The sequence below is a fragment of the Lagenorhynchus albirostris genome, chromosome 5, assembly GCF_949774975.1.
Source record: "Lagenorhynchus albirostris chromosome 5, mLagAlb1.1, whole genome shotgun sequence".
NCBI classification, from domain to species: domain Eukaryota; kingdom Metazoa; phylum Chordata; class Mammalia; order Artiodactyla; family Delphinidae; genus Lagenorhynchus; species Lagenorhynchus albirostris.
The window spans coordinates 64,763,061-64,770,190 of record NC_083099.1 but is presented as its reverse complement, the minus strand read 5'-3'; positions in this window follow the sequence as shown (position 1 = coordinate 64,770,190).

The window sequence follows — 7,130 nt, the reverse complement described above, 5'->3', positions numbered from 1 at the left end:
TCTTGGCTTCCCAGGAAGTCAGAGAAGGGGTTCTCTTGAAGGCTTCCCAAGGGAAATATTGGTATTATTTGCAATGTTAATAGCATTTCAAGAGTGTAAAATTTTGCTTGGGGGCTCAAGAGGTTTTGTCCTTGGATGGGTGTGACGTCAGGAGAAAGGAACCCACCCATAGTGTGGTCTGACCAGAGAGCCAAAACCTAGGAGAGCGGGCCAGCCAACCACCCCCCCACCCCCGTGCTTCTCCACAGGGAGGCGGATCGTCAGCCCGGGAGAGAAGTGCTGGCTTGGTTAGGATCTCACCACCAACTATGGACATAACCTGGCTCCTGACTCCCTGGCAAGTGCCCTTCCCACTGCACCATCCTGCCCCATAGGCCACTGGCTCCAGTGTTGTCCTATCATTATCACTGTTGCCCCATTTTCCCCTAATTTCTTTATTCTTAATGAATAAAACACAGCATTTCAAGGGATGCTTAATCAGCACCAAGTACAGTGAGTTTGTCACTTCCTTTTTTCTACATCTCATGTTTCTCTTAAAACCCTGTCAGGTTGAACTAGCAGTCTATACAAGTAACATCTGTTGAGTTTAGTATCGGCTGAAAAAACCCAGCTGTCTTTTAAACTTACTCTTGAACTGTATCCCCTGCCTGCCACCCCCTTCCCCTCCCATGCTTGTACAGATGCTACCTGGGACTCAAATACAGAGCCCTTGCATTTATTCCCAGTTTTATCTTGTTTAATTCAGTCTGTCTTGCCAGCTTGCCCAGATATTTCTGGCTTTGATTCTGCTATCCAGCATATATGCTGTCCCTTCCAGCTGGCTTCCTGTTGTCCCCAAACCTGATGACCTCTTCAACTAAGTCATCAATAAAAAATGATGAATATTACAGCATTCTGAGACATTGCACTATATGCTCCTGAAAGACAATGTTAATTCAATAAGTAAATAGCACTTTTTAAGAAAATTTATTTAACTTCTTGTACTATCACTAAATCCATAATTCTTCATCTTTTTCAAAAGATTATCAGAGGAATCATATCAAACGTTTTGATAAAGTCCAGATACTCTTTATCCCTGGTATTTCCCTGATCTCCCTGCCTAATAATGTTGTCAAAGAAGCAATTTTGTTACTTTGACATAAACTACTAGCAGTTAACCCACTTTGATTTCTCAGGATCACAACTTCACTCCTAAAAGCTCATTCCACATCCTGTTCTGCAGTGTTTCCTGGGATTAACATCAACACCTCAAGTTAAGACATTTTTATAAGTTATTTTTCCCATTTTAAAAAAGTAAAATTGTCTTTGCCATGAGGGTGATGGTGATAGTGATGATCGTGATGATGATGATGATGGTGGTGGTAGTGGTGACAGTAGTGGTGGTGGGTGGTGATGGTAGTTCATGATAATGATGATGGTGGTGGTGGTGGTGGTAACAATGGTGATGGTAGTAGTGGCTTTCTTATTCTATGATTCTGAACAGATTAAGGAGAGTGGTTCAGTGATCTCAATTGCATGATGTCTTGGCACCCTGGAATATATTCAGTAAGGCCAAAAGATTGTATGAATTTGAGGCAGATCTAAGAGTCTCTAGCGTCACGGAAAAATGAGATCAGAGAAGGAGCCCAGGAAGCAATGGGTCCCAGGCCTTCCTATTCAAAATGAGGAATCCTGCATCAAAAGGGGAAGGGCCCTGCATGGGCTCACACCTCCAGGACAGACCAAGGTCTCACCGTTCTTCCCCAGTGCTTTGTCCAGGGCATACTCCTTCTTTCCATCTCTGATTCTGAAGAAGCCTAATGCTTTGTTTCCTGCAGCAATGTTCTTTTATTCTCTTGGAATTAACCTCTTCATCATTGATGGTTTTCATTGATGTCTCAGTGAAAATTAAAGATTCTTTCCTGGTATCATGATTTAAAAGGAGAAAGGAGAAGCAAGCTTATTTTCCAACTGGGAAATGGGTGGAACTGGGTAGAACAGAGACAAAAACAGATAATCATGCAGCATTACCTTTAGGTGAGAGTCAGAGGAGGGTCACCTCCCCAGCCTGGGAAGGTATTGGACCAAGAAAGTCAGGTAATACTCTCTGGAGTAGATGGGCTTCAGCTGAAATCCAAAGGCTGGCTAAAGGTTAAGTGAAGATATGAGTATAGGTAATATATTCTAGTTAGAGGGAACAGTGTAAAGCAAGGCTCAGAGGCAGCTCTTGTCTCCAGTGTTGCTGGAGCAAAAACTGTGCATTGACAAATGATGGGAGATGAGTCTAGAGATGTGGACAGGAGAGTCTTGTCTCCCAAGTTAAAGAGTGTGGATCGTTTCTCATAGACAGTGAGGGGCCACCAAGAAATGTTAGGTGGGAACTGACATGATCAGATTTTAACATTAGAGCAGCCCCTCTAGCTGCAGTGTCAGGAGGGTAGAAGACAGGAAGCAGGGCTGCCCATTGGGAGGCTTTTTTTGGAAGTTAGGAACTATGAGGGCTGGACAAGCTAGTACGGATGGAGGAAGGAACAGAATCAGGAAAGAACTGGTAATTAGGTGAATATGAAGGTAGTGAGGAGGGCAGAGGAACCTAGCAATTCCCAGGCTTCTACCTTGTGCATCCGGGAGGATAGTGGTTCCATCCACCAAGAGGATCAAGGAGCAGGAGTGAGGTTATTGATGAGTTCAGTTTGGGGCCTGCTAAATTTGCAATGTTGGTGAGAGATGCAGATGGAGAGGTAGTTGATAGATGAGCTATGTGGCTGGAGACCCAACACTGGGGAGGCATAAGTCTAAGTGGTAGGTGAAACCACAAGAGCCAACAAGATCATAGGAGAGTCAATTTTCATTTATCTTGATACATGTACTGCCAGTATGTGGAAGATCCGTATCAAGGAGATTCATGCCTTTTTAACAAAGGGAGGAGACTTTTCACAGCATTTAGAGTCTGGGCTTGACAGGCAAGCTGTGCCAATAGCCATCTGCTGACCCAGCTAGACCAGTGCCCACTTCTGCCAGGTGAGTGGTCAAGCATGGGGGTTTTTACAGAAACTCTTGTATTCCTCTTCCATATTAGAGCCTCACAGATTTGTCAACATGGGCCTTTTCTCTAGACCAGTGGTTCTCAATGCTGGTTAAACATTAAAATCATCTGGGGAGCTTTGCAAAAATACCAGTTGTGGGTCCCAATCCAGGAGATGCTAATTTAATTGTTCTGGGGTTAGGGCCTGGGCCTGAATATTTTTTTTTTAAAGGGCCCCAAGTGACACCAGTGTTCAGCAGAGTTAAGAACCATTGCTGAACAAGAAGTTCCCTCAGTGATTTATCAAATTACAGGGTTTTTAATTCTTAACCTCCTCTGGAAAATCTCCTATGACTCCGTTACAATTTCTCTAAAAATCACTTTAACATGTCAGAACCTACACTGGACACTGCACTCCATCCGTGGTCTTGGGCGTACTGTCCCTGTCTTTGCATTCAACATGTATTTCTCCCTCGTGCCTGCAAGGCTCATGGGAAACTTTGTCAAATATCCTGTGCTTAAAACCTCTGTCTACCACATTCTCTGAGTTACATAACTAATAGACTTGTCAAAAAGACTTAGGAATCACCTGCTATGACTTCTGAGTGAAACTTGGTTAGTTCCAAAGTATCCTTGCTTTCTCTTCTAAGTGTTCACAAGGCAGCACTCAACCCAGCAGTTCTTGAATGAATTTTTATTTACATTCCAATTACCTGGAGACTTTCCCCTCAGAGATTCTGATTTTGAAGTGTGGGGTAGGAGCCCAGAATTTCACTGGGCATTTCTAAGTTAAGGTGGCAGGGACTGCAAAGAGTGGGAGAAGATATTTGCAAATCACATATCTGAAAGGGGATTGATAGTCAGAATATATAGAGAATTCCCCAAACTCAACAACAATAAAACAAACAATCCAATTCAAAAATGGGCAAAGGATTTAAAAAACATTTCTCCAAAGAAGATGTTCAAATGGCCGGTAAGCACATGAAAAGATAATCAGTATCACTGATCATTAAGAAAAGGCAAATCAAAGTCATAATGAGATAACACTTCATATCCATTAGCATATCTATTATCAAAAAACCCCACAAAAAACAGAAAATAACAAATGTTACTGAGGCTATAGAGAAATTGAAACCCTTGTGTATTGTTGGTGTGATTGTAAAATGGTGCAACCACTATGGAAAACAGAATCTCAGTTCCTCAAAAAATTAAAAATAGAATACCATATGATCCAGCAATTCCACTTCTGGTTATATACTCAAAAGAATTGAAAGCAAGTATATGAAAACATACTTGCGTACCCACGATCACAGCAGCATCATTCACAATAGACAAAAGGTGGAAGTAACCCGGGTGTCCATTGATGAATAGACAGATAAACAAAATGTGACATATGCATAAAACGAAATATTATTCAGGCTTAAAACAGAAGGAAGTTCTGACACATGCTATAACATGGATGAACCTTGAAGACGTTACGCTAAGTGAAATCAGCCAGGCACAAAAGGACAAATACCGTGATTCCATTCATATGAGGTATTTAAAACAGTCAGTCACATTCATAAAGACAGAAAGTAGAATGTTAGTTGCTAGGGGCTGGGGGTGGGAAGGGAAGAATGGGGTGTTATCATTTCGTCGTACAGAGTTTCAGTTTTGCAACATGAAAAACGTTCTGTGGATGGATGGTGGTGATGGTAGCACAACAATGTGAATATACTTAATGCCGCTGAACTGTAAACTTAAAAATGGTTAAAATGGTTAATTTTATGTTATGTATGTTTTACCACCATTTATAAAAGTAAATATATATATATATATTTTAAGTGACAGGGACTGTAGGAGTGCTAGACAGGTAGGTGATGGAAAACAAATCTCAATCATGTAACTGCCGCCTCGGACAGGTCTTGGCCAGCACACATGGTGATGGGCCGTGGGACTCACTTTCAATCAACACGTGGTGGAAGTTTATGAAAACAGTATTTAGTAGTTCAAAAGAAAGGAGATATATAAGAATGCAAAACTAATGTCTCCCTATAAAATAGGCACTAAAATAAAAGCGAGAAACCTTTAAACAAAATCTCCAAGCTGTATATACAGAGATTTAAGAGGATGTAGCAGGAACTATCAAAAGGGAGCAATGTGAGATTAGGGAAATTGACCTCTTTTAAAATGAAAAATATTTTGCAGAATTCAAATCACACAATGGGAGCATGAACATTAGAACAATGCAGAAAACCAACGATGAATGTAAATTCTCATAGTACTGATAGAAAATACATAAAGAAATGAAATAATGAGTGAAAAAATGGAGGCTAGAATTCAACACATTAAATATAAAAATGCAGAATTTTTCAGGAGAAAGGGAAATGGAAGATAAGTTATAATAAAAAATATAGAAAAATATTTTCCTGATTTCATTTCAAAATAGTTCATTGTTTACCAGAGAAAATTAAAGCTATATTCTGATGAAAGTTAATTGTTTATATGAATAAAAAAATCTATTGTTATACTATCAGAAAAAAATATTATATTAAAAAAAAACAAGCATGTGCCAGACATTCTGTAACACTAAATGTCAGAAGAAAGTTGATGTATGGCTGTCAGATTTTGTGGTAATAAAATTACGACCCAGAATTCTGTATTCAGTAATTTGTGAAGAAAAAGAAAAGATAATTTCAGACAAAAAAAAAGTACCCAGACAGTAGACCACTAAAATCCTTAACCGAAAAAAAGTATTTACTCCAAATACTCTGATCAACAAGAAAATTAATGAACATTAAAGTTTGAGAATGGAGAAGATGAGATATAGAAGGTATGATGTGAAAAATGAAACCAGTCAAACACTGACTTAATGTTTAAATGTTGTTAATATGGTTATGAAACAATGCAACTCTCAAAAATCATTCTTAATAAAAAAAATACATAAGAAATTTAATAATAATATCTGGGTCTAAAAACTCAGATTACTCCAGAAAAAAAAAACAACCAAAAACCCTTAGAGGGCTAACTTCCTCATTTAGTATCATGGGCAACATGAATATTGTTTCATTGTTGACATAGATGGAAAAATATAAGTTAAAAAAAAATTTTAAGAGAGTAGATGAATATAAACTAGAAGTGCCGTGTTTAACTTCAAAATTAGGAGGAAGATTTGGCACATTAGCACCAAGGTTAAAAATTAATACAGCATATAGCAAGGAAACATTAAAAAAAAGTATAAAATAAGATGATAGAAGTGAGGTCAAACATATTATTACATTAAGTACGAATGGTTTAATCATTTTTATTAAAAGATGAAGAAACATGGATTGGGCAAAAACTGATTCTAAATATATGCTCTTTTAAACAAAATGGGACAGAAAGGAGGAAGAAAAAGAGTATAGATGTACCAGGAAAATGTAAACCAAAGAAAGAAGGGAGAGCAGTATTAGACACAGTAGAATTTAATGAAGGAAACATTGAGCAATGCATTAAATGTGGCTAAAAGATATAATCCATTAGAAGACATACCATCTGTGAATATTTTTATCCTGAATAACATAAAAATATCAAAATATATAAAATAAACTGGTCAAAAACACAATCACAGAGGGAGACAACATATTTCTATCCATCTTCAACATGCTGAGTGACAAAAACAAATGAATATGTAAAGAATTTTAAGGATATAAGAAACTTGATGTAATAGACATATACTCCTTCACATTCAAGAATGAACATATATCTATTTAAATGTTTATGCAATATTGGGAAATTTTGGTGACATTGTAAAGAAAATTGTGATACATTCCAAAAAGTAGAACTTGTTCTATCAATAAGAGGAAAATAAAACTAGAGTTACTCTAGGATAATATATTCTGGGAACTTGATGTTGCCTGGGATCTGTGCACATCCACCTGCCACTATTAATTCAACATTCAGGGAGAACAAGACCCAAGACCTGTTATTTGACAAGCATCAAGTCTGTAGAATGCTTCCTTCTTTAAGAAAGAATAAATGTTTTAACAGAGAGGAACTAAGGAAAGTGCAAGACAAGAGAATAGCATACAGAATTAAAATGAATGAGCTCCTCCAGCTGGACCTAAAAGAACATTTTAGGAGACTGGAATCATCTTAAGAGGGCAAG